Genomic DNA, 17,356 nt, shown 5'->3' on the forward strand with positions numbered 1-17,356 from the left:
TTACTTTAGTGTAGTCGGTTTTAATACCTAAGTATATTTTGGGTTGTCGGTGCTTCAAAAACTATCTATGTAGATCGGATGTGTCGTGTTAATGTGTTATTGGTGATGCTTACCTATTTTATTGTTACCACTCACTGGATTCATCCGCATTAAACACCAAACTTTCAATAAATGCATTCGTGAGGGGGGTAGCAGAGACGTCGATGTTTCTGACATTGATCCATGAAGTCTCCATACAATCCTCTGAACATTCTTGGACGATGTGCAGTACCAGAACTTCATCGGCAGCTGACTTATGCTGCAGCCTGCAGGTCCGGTCTTCAGAGCTTCTATCGGACGATAGGAAACATACTGTTCTGCAAAGAAAAGGACGAAAATAATGAAAAGATTCGGGAGCCGAGGGCAGGGTATCATATTATATGCACATCGGAGCCAATTTACCAACGTTGGTAGGTGGCAACGTATTAACTACAATATTCTAGGATGGAGGACAATGGAAATCGGGTTGTCATAAGCCAATTTAGGTATTACCTCGTTGTAACTTATAATGAGATCTGTAGACCAAAAGTCACCATTGCAATGGTTTTAAAACAATTTGTAATTTTTTTCGTGCACCCCATTCATTGAACTCAAGTATAGACAGTAGGGGACTACCCTATAAAAAAACCAATTCATTATCACCCTATTCATTATTGAGTGGTTACCTAACTGTTGTTAAACATTGTGATTCAATAAAAGTGATGGCAAGCGTGCATGAATGTGGGTGTAGTGACGTTAACATAGATCCCTCATTGTTGTAGATTCAAAATGTGGGAAAAATGTTAAGATGTACGTAAGTTCCAAGCGTTGATTCCGCTCGTCGGTTTAGTGTAAGAAAAATATTGAACACAATTAATGAAGTATACCGTACACGTAATCTAGCCCTCGAGTATAAATTGCAGCTGATTAGTGGTTACGTAAAAATCGTAAAAATTTGTAATAATAATAATATTGTTGTTATTACAGTAATTTCGATCACGCATTTTTGTTGTTATATTTATTTTTTTGGCGTAAAAAGAATAGGGACAATAATGTAAATAGAAGATTATTCAATATTATAATAGTTATTATAATAATATAATAGTTATTATACGCGTGGTGTGCTTCATCGTCTTCTTGGATGACGCGCTTCGTGTTTTACTCTTCGTTGGTGGATATTAATTAACATAAAGTTGTTAATTAATATGCATGTGTGACGGTCTGAAATGTGCCTCTTGATGCACGCTATCTGGTGTCCGTATTTGGCGATAGTCGTCGGAAATCTTCGCTTGATGGTTACGATTCGGTCTATCGGCGGCGCGTCGGTATTTGGTGGCGGCGTCGGTTTGTTCGCGGTTGCACGCAATGGTGCGCGCGAGTAGTATCTCATATAGGCACTACATTACGAAAATATAGATGACGTGTACTTACTGTCTCGTTACATACTTAATCACACATACAATAAACAAAAAATACAATTAGTTTAAGTCTGGAAGTGCATTAAACTATTCATCCAAACCAAATGATAAAAACAGTTTTATAGAGAACTTAAAAAAAAAATTTACACATATGTGCTAGTTGCAGCAATAATAGATCTTTTTTTGAAATTTTAGGGTATTTTATTGTAAAGGCTTATTATATTTACTATAAGCGTAAAAATCGGATACCGCCTAAAATTGAAAGATCATCAAAGGACTTTCCAGAGAAACATGATTATGATATTACCATTTATTCTGACGATAGTAATAATACTAAAGTTACAACTATTAAAATTATTATAATTTAAATTATCTTCTATGTAGTGATAAAAAAGTAATATTTTTTTTATTTGTTATTATCTATTATTTAGTAGTTAGTACCAAAAAAAGGATACAGTTTTTTTATTTTTAATGCTTTTTCTATGACACAATACAATAAAATACATGGTATAACTCATTGTTTTATTTAAAAATAGAGGATTTAATGTATGATAATAATATGATATGATATGTTTGTAAATTGTTAATATTATTTTCATAACGAAAAATCTTCTTACTTTCAAGTAATCTTTATGTAATACTTTGTACACTGATTCACACGTTTCAGGTAGGTATAATATACCCAAGAGCTTGTGGTGATATAATAGTTGAAAATTTAAGGTCTTCGTAACTTCTTCCCGTAGCTAAATATCTGAGCGTTGCTGTCAACCTTTCGTGTGGGGAAATAGATTTTTTCATAACTGTATCTTTTTTTTTAATGAATGGTGTCACTAGGTAATGAAAAAAGTTGAAAGTACGTTTCTTCGTCCGTTCGCAAGTAATTATGCCAGTCTTTTGGAAACAACTTGAGTTCGGTCAACAGATTAATGTGAGAATATTCGTTTCTTTTTTGTAACCAATTTTTACACCACAGTCTACGTTTACGTTTTTTAATTTTATTATTTTTCATGGCTATCAATGCCCGATAATTCTTCTGTCAAGGAAGCCATTACTACGAATTGAGGATTCCCCTCCGTCTCTCCACTGAGCGGACAACTCACTTGCTTCAACAGACAAAGAAAAAGCAGATATTCTAACTGAAAAATTATCGGGCGTTTTCAAACCACATCTCATTCGTACACTAGCACCACACATGTCGTTAGTCATGTAGTCTCTTTGACGCGGTCCCGCGTAACAGCCATTTGAATTCAAACGGCATTTACGCGGAAAGCCGCTAATTATTACTTTTCTTACCAACCGCCAGGTGACGACGGACGACACCGGTGCGCGATAACAGCGCGCGGACCGGTCGAACCGCCGACACCGCGAACCGGACCAAGGCTCAGCAGTCTTGTGATCCGCGCCTTACGCTTACCACCTATTTAATTTTCCCCGTCGTTTGTTTTCTTTAAAAACCACCAACGTCACCACGTTTTGGCACGCCTCGTTTTCTTCTTGAATATCTTGTGCACAGTGTCAGTTCTTTTTGTTACATATGCTTGGCTCTACAAGAGCAGACAATCATTCAGTCTGTCCTCAGCCTTATACTGCTTCTCACGTCTCAACCGTTCTCTCGCAGTTTTTATATTTTTTCAGTGTTTAATATTTTTATAAGTGATGGCTGGATCAATCGCTGACAACTCTGCCTTGTATAAAAAGAAGACCTTTACTTATGTGCCACCGACACCACCAGCTGAACTCATCGAATCTACTAGCTACACAGTAGACTTTGCATCCCGTAGGTTTGTACATATTGGTTTTGACCCGAGTGAAAAATTACAAGTCGTTGTTCATTTATTAACTTCATCGCGGTACGTGCATATTACTGCAGATTTTATGAAAAAAAATATTCGGGTTCATGGGGCATATCTTGTCGTTCATATCAGACACACCACAAAAATATAAGCGAGTTATATTTTATGAAGACGAAAAAATGAAACTATCGAGTATGATGTACAGCGGAGAAAATGTGTTGGTGATTGAAACAAAAAATCGTGATGGATGTAGAGTACTGCTGAATCGGGGCGACCTTCTTCGACTTCAATATCTCGAATGTTCTATTTTCGAGAGCATCGTGCAAAAAGAAGTATTCACCGGTCTGTTGATTATAAAACAATATGAAGAAATTGTCGAGTACCTCGACAAGAAATGTAGACAGCATAAATCACCGCCGAAAACTGTTGACGAGATGGTAGTTTTCATTAAGAACATACAAGACGATCGAGTCGTTAAATCTATACCAAATTTCTCCAATCAAATACAGGTGTGTGCAGCTGAACAGTTAGCTGAATCATTGTTACACCAGAGGGCAAACAACTCGCATGAGGTAATTAAAAAATATATTATTATTCCTTAAACAACAATTATTAAATATTTTTTTTAAATTTTAGTATTCCAATGAAACGACGGTCAACCGCGTTTCAGGACCGCGGCAAAGAGACTCCATGACTAACGACATGTGTGGTGCTGGTGTAGGAATGAGATGTGGTTTGAAAACGCCCGATAATTTTTCAGTGAGAATATCTGCTTTTTCTTTGTCTGTTGAAGCAAGTGAGTTGTCCGCTCAGTGGAGAGGCGGAGGGGAATCCTCAATTCGTAGTAATGGCTTCCTAGACAGAAGAATTATCGGGCGTTGATAGCCATGAAAAATAATAAAATTAAAAAACGTAAACGTAGACTGTGGTGTAAAAATTGGTTACAAAAAAGAAACGAATATTCTCACATTAATCTGTTGACCGAACTCAAGTTGTTTCCAAAAGACTGGCATAATTACTTGCGAACGGACGAAGAAACGTACTTTCAACTTTTTTCATTACCTAGTGACACCATTCATTAAAAAAAAAGATACAGTTATGAAAAAATCTATTTCCCTACACGAAAGGTTGACAGCAACGCTCAGATTTTTAGCTACGGGAAGAAGTTACGAAGACCTTAAATTTTCAACTATTATATCACCACAAGCTCTTGGGTATATTATACCTACCTGAAACGTGTGAATCAGTGTACAAAGTACATATTACATAAAGATTACTTGAAAGTAAGAAGATTTTTCGTTATGAAAATAATATTAACAATTTACAAACATATCATATCATATTATTATTATACATTAAATCCTCTATTTTTAAATAAAACAATGTGTTGGATACACAATCAAATTTTAAATTCGGCGCGCTGCATGCGTTCCGAATTTGTTGCAACGTTGTCACCCTGCTGCTCCGCCGACGGAGTCTACGCAAACTGGACTTTGTACTATGAGGAGGGGACGGGTACTGTCGCGGTCTAGCCGTTGGTCGCCGACACCCGCCACCGCCGCTTTTGTCGTTCACCAGCCGTCTTGGCAAATTGTCGTATCTTTTTCTACGACCCGGTGCGCCCGTTACCGTTATCCGCCATTATTTTCTATATTTTTTGTCTTCGTGCACCCGAGCCCTCGCGCTCATTTAAAGTTCTCGCGAGTGTTTTCCGCGACTTGCTTTTGGCCGCCTGTGCCAATCGACGGCTCACTTTTTCGTCCGTCCGTTAATCGTGTGTGACTTGTGCACTGCTCGTCCACAAACCACGCGTTCCGCCCGTCCATTTCAAACGCTGTGCGAACCGTACCGTAACCGTCGTGGTATGATTTGGTACCACGCGCTGTGCACCCGGTTGCATCGTCTCAACCCGTTCGTGTCGTCACGTACGTGTACCGAGTTTTGGCCCCTGCCGCCGAAGATCACATCGTCATATTGATTTTCGTTCTTGTCCATCTCCTTGCTGGACGTCGTTGTTTGTATCACCCCGCCGTTATCACCTGCTATCAACCTCGCCGTATCAGGTCGTACACACGCTCATATCATTGGTTATTATTTGTCGGCACATCCGACGTGTTTTTTTTGTATCATTATCAATTTCGATTGATTTTATTATTCGACGTCGTCCTCGACGCGTATTGTATATTATATTTGTATTATTTCACCGATCGGTTTGGGATCGCGTGACTACTAACACTAGTTTTTAAGCTACCTTATTTTGCAGCATATTATAATAAATTGTTCCTTACCTTTTCATACCGTGAACACTGTTCTTGTTAATTAGCCTTTCACACATCTTCCTATTCTCAACTTTTCAAATTCCTGAACCTGCCCTAAATATACAGTCCACTTTCTCCCTTCCTACAGGGTTATCGACAGACCACCAACGACGGAGTAAATCTCACACGAACCGGCACTTGTAGGCAGCTTCCAGCGCACACACGCGCCTACACGCGTCATCCGGCTTGATGTGATCATATTCATGTTTCTCTGTAGAGTCCTTTGATGATATTTCAATTTTAGGCGGTATCCGATAATTACGCTTTTTAATAAAATACGATAAAATTTCAATACAAAGTTCTATTGTTATTAAAACTAGCAAATATCTGTAAATATTTTTTTCTAAGTTCTCTTTAAAACTGTTTTTATCATTTGGTTTGGATGAATAGTTTAATGCACTACCAGATGTAAACCATCGTATTTATTGTTTGTTATAAATGTAATTATGTGACATATCGTAACAATTTCTGTTTTTAGTGCGTAATATGCATTTTAAAGGCTGAAAAAATAGAAACTAGTATTAGTTGAGGAACTCGATAACAATTTGATTTATAAAATATATAGTTTGTACTGGAATACTGGATGAATTTTAAATAAATTGACTAAAGTTATACGATACCTTGCCAGGGGTCAATCGGTTAAATCCAACTAAATGACGTGGTTCTAAAGTAAACTCTTTACCTATAATAATAGATAAAAATTATAAAATATTAATACTATGTTATGAATGTATTTCTGAATACCATCATTTAGTAATTAAAACATTGAACTAGAGATAAAGAAGGACCATAGTCACAAACAAAACTCCTTGGAATTTTGTATCGATACATAAATCACCTCATGCTTAAAGCGTTAAAAAAAGATATGAAAGTCCAGCAGAAAATATAAATATTTTAGTGCTTAATTTATGTTTTTATAAAATATTGTTTCTATTGTATTTCAAAAATTTTGGTGTTGGCGCATGAAGTGCTCACAATATTTAGAGCAGCTTGGGCGCAACCTAAGTAATAGAATATATTATATACTTGTTGGCTCGCCTCCAGCTTTAATAATAACAGATTAATGGGCCTTAGCGGCCAGGAGGGTAGGCAACTTATTGCAATACCGTCCCATGAATACAATAAAAGACAATGGTTGTATTGTATTACATAAAATTTGTATAATAATAATTTGACCACTTGGTCCAACAAATGAATAAAATAGTTACAATATATCAGAGACAGTGGGGTAATATCAGTCAACTTATTAATATCATATAACAATGGTATACTCAAATAATATTAATAATAATAATAATGACCCGTCGGTCAATGACTAGTTATAATAAAATATGATTGAATATGGTGCACCATATACCCTTGGGGTTATGGCGTCTTGAGGTGCCGGGATCCGTATAATAATAATCAGATTAAATACAATAAAAAGTACAAGATTGATCCCGCACACACTCAAGAACGCCGCTAACCTCAACACGAAGAAACGAAGAACACTCACAATACACACTGCTACAGCGGACACACAACTCAACAAACCACGAGAAACACAATCTTCTGCTGGTAATCAATGACCGCCCTAAACTAGGGGAAAAACAATTAAATGATTGGCAATAAATGCGCGAACGATATTTACCTAACAGAAGATATCACAAAACACAAGAAAAACGTGGTTTGACAGCTGCAGCAGGAACAAGAAAAACAGTATGGCGCGGGCGCACGGCTTGCTGGATCGTGGACAGCGGACAAAAATAAAGTGCACGAATTTACATATAACGGACAGGAGAACGAAGAAACTCAAAAGAACGGTCTTTCAGTGACACCACACTAAAACAATAAACAATGGAAAAACTAGAAACTTTGTGACACTGAAAGCATGACTAGATGAAAAACTTAAAGTTTTGAACATAACCGAATATAAGAAAACATTGATAATGATTCCACAGCTGGCCGGTCGCACACAAACGCCTGATAAGCGTCAGCCGACGAAGGCTGCAACTGTGGAACGCACCGTTACGTGCACACGAAAACGATAACAAAACGAAACGAAACGGAACATGCTACATTGAATACCAACAATACTAGATCAAAAAAAAATAAGAAAACTGTGGACTGTATAGTTGTGTTAAATACTGTTGGTTGTGGGGTTGGTCAGCCTGCTACAAGGCCGGAGGATGCATGGTACTGATGGAACGGTCGAGTCAGTCAGTCGGGTCCGGTCCATGCGTCTCTCGGTCCTCGGTAGTGAGTTGTGATGTTATTTGTAATTGGATTCTTTAATTATGAAATATAGAGTTGTTTTTATAGCATTGTTGTGTTTTATAATTCATATTTAATAAATCAGAAGTGGGATACGAGGATCCGGTATCACAAGGTGGATTACGTGAGTGAACGTGTTGTTCGATCGGTGTCGAACACGTGGATTGTAACGGACGTGCGAAGAGATTCCAGACGTGTCGACCTGAGTCAGACGTACGAATCAGCCAACGTTCGCTACAGTTACAGAATATAATAAGCAAATTGACGGTCGTGTAAGTATTCTGGTTGCCGGTGTGAAATATTTGGAACACGTGCGCCAGTTACAACGGACGTGATCAAGCGAACGTTGAGTGGAACGAGTGTCGCATACAGTGGTGAAACGTCGCGAATTGGAGGTTAGTCAAGTGTCGTGTCGCAGAAGTGTCACAAGCCAACCAATTACCGCGGTATGTTATCAACTGATAATGATGGATAATGATAACGAGATAGGATCGAAAGATCAACAACAACAGATAAAAGCGCCGACGTATAACCAATTGACAGCGTTGGTCGAAGATTTACGGATACGTTTGCGAAATGCTGAACAAACTACAGTACAAGCGAGAAGTGATTCGTCGGTAAATGGTACGGATTCGACGAGATGCAATGAGATTCGCATGTTCACAAATTTGGACCATTCCGTGAATGTGTTTACGGGTAATGAGTCGAATTACGATGCGGCTGACTGGATACAATCAGTTGGAAATGTGGCAGACCTGAATGCTTGGCCGGTTGCATACAGAATGCAGTTCGTAAGGGCAAATGTAACGGAAGCGGCACGAGATTGGTTCCTGTATAGAACATTCGCCGACTGGGATGACTTTGTTAAACAATTTCGTACTACGTTTGTGCGTAAGATGCTGATCTCAGACTGTTGGGACGCGTTGAAGAAGCATAATTTTCCATTGCCAGATATGCATGAACAGGTCGAAGCATTGTCAACGGGTAAGTACTTTGTACAATTGGATTTGGCTAATGGATACTTGCAATTGCCACTAACCAAGGACGCTCAGAAGAAGACGGCATTTGTCACGCCCGACTACACGGGACAGTTCACGTGCTTGCCATTTGGACTCGCAGATGCGCCTGGAGAATTCACAAGGCTGATGCACAAGGTGTTGGGTAAGTTGCGAAATACGGTTGTGAAAAACTACTTGGATGATTGGGTCGTCGATGCAACAAATTGGACCGAGATGTTGGGAAGATTGAAGCAGGTGCTGATGCGATTACGGTTCGCCAATTTGACTCTGAAACCGGCCAAGTGCTCACTGGGAGCTAACTCCATAGAATTTCTGGGTTTTGTCATTGGTGGAGGAACAATATGTCCAGGGAATGCGAAGACTGGAGCGGTCCAGGGGTTCCCAAAACCGAAGGATGTGCACGAAGTACGCAGATTTCTGGGGTTAACTGGTTTCTTTCGGCGTTTTGTGGAGAACTATGCTACAGTGGCGTTGCCATTGACGAACTCAACTAAGACTGGATTGACGTTTGAGTGGCGTGAACCACAGCAGGAAGCGTTTGAAAAACTGAAGAACGTTTTAGTAAGTAAACCAGTGATGAAAATGTTTAATCAAAACGCATTCTCGACAGAGGTACATACGGATGCCAGCTCCGTTGGAGTAGGGGCAATGCTGTTGCAACGAGACAAGGACGGAGAAGCACCAAAATTAGTATATTGTATCAGCAAAAAGTTGACGGAGGCCGAGTCAAAGTACCACTCAGGGAAATTGAAATTGATGGCGGTGGTATGGGCGGTGAATAAATGGCGGAATTTACTAATAGGTATCAAATTTAAAATATTTACAGATTGCCAAGCATTGATCTACCTAAGGGCTCATCGAGCTCTGAGACCCCAAATAGCTAGATGGCACGATCTGTTACAAGAACATGATTATGACATACAACATCGACCAGGTACAAAGATGGCGCACGTAGACGCACTGTCCAGGGCACCAGTGACGGAGAGTGGCGGAACGACACTGGATGATGTGTTAACGGACAGACTGAGCGTATATGTGACTATGAGCCAGGAAGAAAAGGTACTGATGGCACAAACAAATGACGTAGACATCAAAGAGATAATCGAGATATTGAATAGGCCAGCGAACGAGAGAACCAAGTCAGACAAATCCCGAGCTCAAGGGTTTGAATTGCACGGCCAGCTACTATATCGAATATATAATGGGAAAGAACTGTTTTTTATGCCCAAGAGTATGCGTAAGAGCATAACAGTCGGGGCACATGATCTGTGTGGTCACCTGTCGGTGGAAAAGACGGTGAAACAAATTTTACAAGATTACTGGTTCACGGGAATGAGGCGTTATGTGAAAAGACATGTGAGCATGTGTATTGAGTGTTTGATGACCAAGCGACCAAGAGGGAGGCAACCAGGGCTATTGCACCCTATACCAGTAGGACGGCGACCGTTCGACATTATTCACATGGATCACATTGGACCGTTTTGACAACAACAACAGGCAACAAGTATATACTAGTCATAGTTGACAATCTTACAAAATTCACATGTTTGTTTGCAGCGAAGGATACAAGTGCAGATGGAGTAATAGTTGGCTTGATGTTATTAGTACAAATGTTTGGCTTGCCAAATCGAATAGTGACCGACAGAGGGACTTGTTTTACCGCCAGGAAGTTTGAAGAGTACTGCGAAGAGAAAGGTATACAACATACATTAAATTCGACACGGAGATCACAGGCGAATGGACAGGTAGAACGTACCAATAGTGTTGTGCTGTCCATGTTACTCACGCAGGTGACAAGCGAGGACGAATGGGACAAATGGCTGCCAGATGTACAAAGGCAGATTAACAACAGCGAGAGCAAGGTAACCCAGAGAACACCCTTCGAGCTGGTACACGGTTATCGACCACGTTTTGGACTGGGAAGGACAAGGGTACTGTCATGGACTGTGGACGTTTGGACTTGTCCAGATGAGTTATGGGAGGAAGCCAGGGAAGCTTCGGAAAAATCCAAGGCAAGGATGAAAGATAACTATGACCTACATCGTCATGACAACACAAAATATGTAGTTGGAGAAATTGTTGTGATGACCACAGTGCCTACTCATACAGGGCAATCGACCAAGTTACAGAATAAGTATAAAGGGCCATTGACAGCCACTGAGGTATTGCCAGGAGACATATATCGTGTTGCCCAATTACAGGAAGACCAGAAAAGGCTGTATACTACGACAGCACATGTCTCTCAACTAAAGTCTTGGAAGTTGGAGGAAGAACTGGATGAGACAATGAGTAATGAAGGGGATGGAAGCCAAAGTCCGATCAATACAACCAGTAGTGAAGAAGAAGATGATGAGTTGCTACCGGTACAAACAGACAACAACGCTGGAGTTAGGAGATCATCTAGAGCACGCAGGGAGCCTTATAAGTTGGTGGATTATGTACACTGATGATGTTATAAATTCTTTAAAATATTGTATATATATATTGAATATGATGTTATAATTTGTTAAATTGTCTGTTCATTGAAATTAGTTTGTATCATTTGTTTTTTTTTTGTTACTATGGTTTAGTTCATACTAGTAGGACATGATCATTAGATGTGTGCAATGAGATACCTACGTTGACTGTCCGCTTTATATTTTGTTTGGTTAATTTTTTTTATTTTTATGTTATAATATGTAAGATGCTATGGGGCCATAGCTAAGTCAGGAAGGCCGAGTGTTAAATACTGTTGGTTGTGGGGTTGGTCAGCCTGCTACAAGGCCGGAGGGTGCATGGTACTGATGGAACGGTCGAGTCAGTCAGTCTTGTCCGGTCCATGCGTCTCTCGGTCCTCGGTAGTGAGTTGTGATGTTATTTGTAATTGGATTCTTTAATTATGAAATATAGAGTTGTTTTTATAGCATTGTTGTGTTTTATAATTCATATTTAATAGTTGATTATAGTGTATATTTAACTTAATACAATAGTAATAAAAATAATAAAAATCACAGCCAGTAAAAATGTATAATAATATATACATAACAGTAGTATAACAGTAGCAAATATTATAATATGCCTTAACGGCTATTAGAACATCTTAATAATGTAGTATATAATAATAATTCAGGACCCGTCGATCACACTCACACAAATATTTGGTCGACCAATACTCACATAACAGTTGAGACACATACCTGGTTTTACACCCACGCTATCGCACCAGGGCCTGTATAGTTATGTCAAATAAGTTACAATAAAAAACAAATTGACCCTGCGTACGGGCGAATGTGTGCTGACAACTGTTCACGAAGACTTCATAACAATAAAACACCGAATGCAGCCGGTACAGGATCTCTAGTATACACTACTGTCCCCACGAGCAACGAGGTACATCAAAACACGTTGAATCACTACACAAATCGCTGGTAATTTTGACCACCCTAGACTGGGGAACACCGAACAACAAATTAGTGATGGCAATGAAAATGCACAGAACGATAATTACCAGACGATGAATTCACAAAATCATAACAACGTGGTTTTGGAGGACTGCAAACAGAACATGAAACTGGTGTTTTATGAACAAGCTGACTGAACAGCGGACTAAACTGAAGTGGTTTTAATTCACAACTGACATGCAAAAGAAAACTAGATGAACGGTCTTTCAGTGTCACCACATTAAACAATAAAACTGGTAAAACTAAGACCTTTTTTGATACTGAAAGCATGACTAAACGAAAAGTAACTTTGAAGTTTTGAACATTAACGAATCTTTGAAAACATGAAGTTAGACTGAAGGTAAAAAACAAAATTGTTATCTGTTCTTTTCATAGTATAAGGTCTACGATTCTTTTTAACTTTTTTATCATTTATTAGTTGTTTATATTGTGTTTTTTATCCATCATGTCTTATCAACTATAAAAAGTCATGGAATAATCAAATAAACATTATTTTTTTCTTCAAAGATACTGGTTTTTGCTTATCAGATGTAAGTTGTCTTCCTCATTTTTGCTAAAGGCGTCATAGACCCCTTATACTCATAGACGGAACAAGCTAGTAGTTTCCGCGGTAAAAGGTGGCTGCGCTGCACATGTTGTTCTATACTTCTGCGCATGTGCGTAGGACAAACCAGGTTGAGCATAAAACGCTTATTATTACCGTATCGTATTATCATATTTCTATAAATAAGCATTTTAACTTTTAATAAAAATATGTATTTTTGAAATATCAAAATCAAATTACACTACAATTTCTTACAATCAAATACCTATATAGCTAGAGCCGCGGCCAAATGAATGTGCGGTTGGTGGCTCCGCCTACTTTTTCCGGCGACTGATTAGAACTCATAATTTTAGGTAACGTTCACACATGAATAGCGAGCGATTTTCAAATTCGTTTCGAATAAAACGAATTTTTTCTAGCATATTACTACGTAAACGCAGGCTTCCTTTGTGTTAAAAGGTTATATAGTTATTGTATCAAATACGATGATACGATTACTTTATTTTCAAATATACCGCCAACAGCTGTACTATTCAGTGTGATATCGTCTAGCGGTGGGCGGAGCCACCAACCGCACATTCATTTGGCCGCGACTATATAATACATGGATTATATTTTAGTCTAACTATTCCTATACCACTTAAAATTATAACTTGCGTTAGACCAGACTAATATATATTAAGTCTAGACTATGTTTTATAATAATTAACAGGGCTGGGACTATATGCTTAAAATCAAAAATGCATGTATATATTTAAAAATCCAACAATATAAAATGTGTGTTAATGTAAGTTATTCACAATTTAAAGAAGACATAAATCATGAGTATGCTTTAAGTATCAAAAAATCTATCACCATTAACTTATTTTACTTAGGTTAGGTATAATATATTTATAATGGTTTTTGTCTTTAAGTTTCATTAGTTTAAATGCTGTCCTTAAAACCAAATACTTATACAGAAAATTAAATTTTATAAATGTATTAATAATTTTTATACATATACAAATTTAATTTATTATGTAAATAATTAAAAAAAATCCTATTTAAAAAAAAAAAAAGGTAAAATATGCAGTATAAATTTTAAAAAATATGCATATATAGGAAAAAAGTTGGAAATAGGTAGGTATGCTTAAATATGTGCAAAAAGCTTTTAAATTTCAAATCCAGACACCAAAAAACAAATTTATAATGAATCAGATTTATTCTATTTGCTTTCTGAACAAATGTTTTGCGAATTTGAAACATATTTTATGTTATCAGAAATGACAACACTGCTAAGAGGATAGCTATGACCGCACCACCCAACCCCGCCAACTGGTGATGCTCCGTCTATGAGTATAAGGTCTATGAAAGGCGTAATCCATTAATTTTTTTATAGTTAATAGGTCTATGCGCAAGACGATAACATATCACAAGACATAGGTATACCATTGTTTTATTCTGTGCATATACTATAGTGCGGCCAGAAAAATTAGGCGAGTGACCGTCGCGCCCCAAGTGGAAAATTCTCATCAGTGTTTCCTAGAATACATTCCCGCGTAAAATAATTTTAAACGCTCTGGCATATTATGTCTATAGAATGTACCTTACGATAATAAAAAATTTGTTTGTAAAGATACACAACATTTTTCATAAAACAGCAACTGCACTATTTTTTCTCTATAGCTATTCCGCTATGCATTTAATAAGCTATATTTTTAGAACTCCTGATTTGCATGAAAACGGTCATTTGGGGCGCGACGGTCACCCGCCTAATTTTGCTGGCAGCACTATACCCGCACATGGCAGAATTCAAAATCTTTGAATTGTGATTGCATGCGTACCTAGGCAATTGGTTTAGTATAAAATGTATACTTTTTTTATTCACGTTTCAAAGTTAGGAGAATTATTATTTTTCACTAAATTAATAATTATTAATATAATAAGTGAAAGATTATATGCAATCTTCTAAAATCCTAGATTTATATTAAAAATTAATGTTTTTATGTGGTATCTTTTTTAGTGACTAAAATTTGTAATCACAATAATAAGTAATATTGAACTAACCATCAGCTCCCTTGATTGAATCTTTTGTAGGATCAAAGTCCAAACGAGGTTCAATGACTAAAGCAGTAACTAGCTCTGGAGAAGTGATCAAAGCATGCGTTGCTGCATTGGCATCTTTAAGTCTAGTAATTATATTTTTATATACAATTCCATCTCTTTCAATCGCTGCTCTGATTTGTTCCGATCCAGGAGTAACATTAAATGGAATCCTGGATTTACGGGCATGGACCAATTGCGCTTAAAACAAAATTTTTATACTAGGGTCAATATACCAATTGCGCTGCATATATTTTACGGTTAGTGTACCAATTGCTCTCTTTATATTTTACGGTCAATATAGTATATACCAATTGCGCTTGAATTTAAATTATATTATTCTAAATTGCCATGCTCAAATTATTATTATTGTTAAAACATGCAAAATACAAATATTATGATTACCATAAACTCAAAATCTTATTACTTTATGACTTATGTTTAAATATATTTTTTAACAGTGTATTATTATATATATTAATATAGGGAATTTTATGAAACGTTATTATTATTACGCACATATTTTGATTACGGAAGTACGCATTTGAGTGATGGACGAAAACAAGTTTTCATTATCATCGGATATATTTTATCAGCCTAATTGTTTCGTTGCACACGATATACTGTAGATAGAAGAACACATTGATGATACCCATTATAAATATAAATCATATTGATAGGTACCCAATACTTATGTCTTGTTAATCATCGTTTAGTATACGTTTTAGTTGTTTGACGTTACAATATGGATCGTTTTACAAAAGCTTTTAGTGAAAAAGGTAAACCGTTATTAGTTCTTGACGAGTTTAAGTTCCGAAAATGTACTATTTCAAAAAATGGAATAAAATAGAGATGTATAATTAAATCGTGTACTTCGAATTTTTTATGTGATGTGAGTGAAACGGTGCTTTTAAAATCGAATTTTGATCATAAACACGAAGCAAGTTCAAAATATATCAATAGACAAATTGTTGCTAATTCATTAAAAATAAAAGCAACAGACCAAGTTACAACACGACCACTAAAACTAATTCGGAATGAAGTGCAATCAAGTGCGTTAGATTTAACATTAAACGATGTGCATTCTATACGACGAAGCGTTTATCGTGCTCGTAGAAAAAAGGTACCACCTTTACCAAAAAATGTAACCGAAGTGCATACAGCTTTAAATAATTTGGATACAAATACATACAAGGGTGAGAATTTATTGCTTATAAACGACAATATGTTGAATATAATATGTTTTTCCACCAAATCAAACTTAGAATTTTTATGTAGTTGTGACAAAATATTTGTCGATGGAACATTTGAATTTTGTTCTAAATATTTTTACCAACTTTTTACAATACATGGTTCAAAAAATACCATCTAATATAGAAGTATAAAAACATGATAAATAATAACAGTGTGGAGAATAAAAATAAGATATAAAATAAACGAACAAATAAAAACATTTCTAACTTCCCATAATATGGCAAACTTTTTGTAAGTTAATTTAAATGGTATAACACTTTTAATTTATTGTACTTAGTTGAGTAATGTTGACCCCACAAAGCTATGTTTACCCAGACAAATTCTTATTATTTTATTCTGTTGTAACTGAAATGGTTTGATTACATTTTCAAGTGTGCTACCCCAGATCCTAATGTCTTATTGGAACACTGCCTGATAAAAAGACACAATTCTCATGCGGTATTGTGGTAAAATGAAATGCAGTTTATAAAAATTATGAACTGATATGCGCGGGCGATTTATTAAATAATTTATACGTAGATTTAACCTCAAATGATTATTGAAAGTAACATCCATGGTTGAAATATATTGTATATTTCACCATGGTAACACCTAAATATCTAATAGGTATACTTTGTATTCTTAGAATTGTATGACTAATATTTAAGTTATTACATATATTTTCATCGTTTTCAAAAAAGAGAATTGTTAATTCGTTTAAAGGAATATTTGCGCTATTAATAATGAAAGTCAAATAAAAAGTCTTAAATATTCAGTGACAATTGCATGTATGTAAGTAAATGTTTAACTTTATTTAGTTAATATGTTGTTTTAGCATGAACAGATTTCCATGTCTTGCCTGAAGATAGCCGACACATTGTATCATCTGGCAAGGGCGTATTTCTGGGGGGGGGCGATCGCCCCATCGCCCCCCCCCAGAGCCTCTGTTTTTATTTCTATTTAATAGTACCTACTTTAATATTTTCGTAATTATATGTAATTATGATACAAAAAGTTTTTTTTTTAAATTGTATCAATAAGTCGCCCCCCCCCCCTTGAAAATAGGGCCAGAGACGCCCTTGTCATCTGGGTATGTTCCCTGTGAACTTGCCTAACCAAATTATAGACTTTTGTTTATTATTTCATTATTAGGTAAAATGTATAATACTACATATGCATTTTTTGTGGCTCCAGTCGGACGCTAGCCACACTTTGACCACGTCCTGCGCATTGACGCA

The 17,356-nt window shown here is 36.8% G+C and overlaps 1 long non-coding RNA gene and 1 pseudogene across 1 annotated transcript; both read left to right on the forward strand.

Moving 5' to 3' along the window:
* Positions 1-3,092: 3,092 nt before the first annotated feature.
* Positions 3,093-4,111, forward strand: LOC126555425 (uncharacterized; annotated as a pseudogene).
* A 12,701-nt stretch (positions 4,112-16,812) lies between these two features.
* LOC126555428 (uncharacterized) lies at positions 16,813-17,356 on the forward strand. The gene is made up of 2 exons (XR_007606841.1): positions 16,813-16,910; positions 17,271-17,356. It is a non-coding gene; the product is annotated as an uncharacterized LOC126555428 (long non-coding RNA).

Source organism: Aphis gossypii, unplaced genomic scaffold (genome assembly GCF_020184175.1).
Source record: "Aphis gossypii isolate Hap1 unplaced genomic scaffold, ASM2018417v2 Contig00844, whole genome shotgun sequence".
NCBI classification, from domain to species: Eukaryota; Metazoa; Arthropoda; class Insecta; order Hemiptera; family Aphididae; genus Aphis; species Aphis gossypii.